This window comes from Echinops telfairi, unplaced genomic scaffold (genome assembly GCF_000313985.2).
Source record: "Echinops telfairi isolate 266 unplaced genomic scaffold, ASM31398v2 ScPeMD7_60;HRSCAF=208, whole genome shotgun sequence".
In the NCBI taxonomy this organism is placed as follows: Eukaryota; Metazoa; Chordata; class Mammalia; order Afrosoricida; family Tenrecidae; genus Echinops; species Echinops telfairi.
Window position 1 is genome coordinate 231,874 of NW_022103958.1, and position 1,515 is coordinate 233,388.

The window sequence follows — 1,515 nt, forward strand, 5'->3', positions numbered from 1 at the left end:
ATTTGATATTTGCCAAATAAAATCACTACATGACTGCCAGATCATGGAGAAGCAAGCCTCAGGCAAGTGGACACATTAGCGTAAATACCACAACCAGTGTTAATCTGACCTAGAGTCCTAGCATTTGTTACTTTCAGGTATAATTCTTGGAGAGTAGAATTTTACTATTATAAATGAGAAACACCAAATGAAGTATTAAAATCAGTCTCTAGTTACAAAGTCTGATTTACAGACAGTTATTTTTTGCCTTGTAAGCAGGGCTCGTGACTGATTTGATCAGCGTCTGTCATGACCGAAAAAGCGAAAAAGGAAGGGATAGTCCCCACAATCACCCTCCAAGTCCCCCCTGTCCCCCCACTAATATTTTCCCCAAATCTGCAATATTAATCTCAGTAACTAGATGGGGAAAAAATGACAGGTCAGAGTCGTAGCATGGTAGCTGAGGCAGAGTTGAGTGAGCCGTCAGAGTGCCAAAATATAAAATTGGATTATTACCAGGATTTGAGAGGGCTACACACATTCAAAGAATGGGATCAACCAGAGACTGAGTGATACACGGAGAAGTGGTTACCCATTGAGCTACTAACCACAAGGTCAGCAGCTCAAAACCATGAGCATTTTAAAGGGAGAATTACAATCTCAACCTCACAGAGGCACTTCTACCCTCTCCTGTAGGGTCACTGTTCATCAGAATAGAGTCAATGCCACTGCGTTGGGTTTTTGTTGTTGTTGTTGGTTTTTGTTTTTGTGAATGAGGCCATGACAGTATTGGGAAAAGCAAGTTTGAAGTTTTGCTTTCAAAGAATTGAAACAAGCCCTGAATCAAAAGTGCACTGTTGTTGAGTCAATTCTATTTCTTTTTCCCCCCATATATGCTATTTAAAAAATCATTTTATTGGGGGTTCATACAACTCTTATACTTCCATTGTCTCAAGCAAATTTGTACATATGTAGCCACTATCATGTTCAAAGAATATTTCTTTCTACTCAAGTCCTTGGTATCAGCTCCTCATTACAGAAGGGTTGTGGGGAGAAGACAGGCTAGTCAGGGTGCAGTAGCAACGATGAAACATACAGCTTTCTTCTGGTTCTTTAATGCTTCCTGCCCCCCCAATATCAAGACCCTAATTCTGCCTTACAAATCTGGCTAGACAAGGGCATGTACCTGCGTACAGCTAAGAGCTGGAGACACAGGGAATATAGGACAGATAAACTCCTTGGGACGAATATTGAGAGTAACCATACCAGGATGGTAAGGGGAAGGTGGGGGGAGAAAGGAGGAACCAATCATAAAGACCTACCTATAACCCCCTCCAAGGGGATGGACAACAGAAAAGGGCTTAAAGGGAGATATCGGACCGTGAAAGAGATGAAAAAATAATAATAATTTATACATTGCCAAGGGTTCAATTCTGATTCTTAGTGATCCTGCTAGTCTTGATAGCAGGGTTCCAGAAGATTTCTGCAATGGTAACACTTTACAGAAACAGACTTTTTCAGCCTTCTCTCATGGAA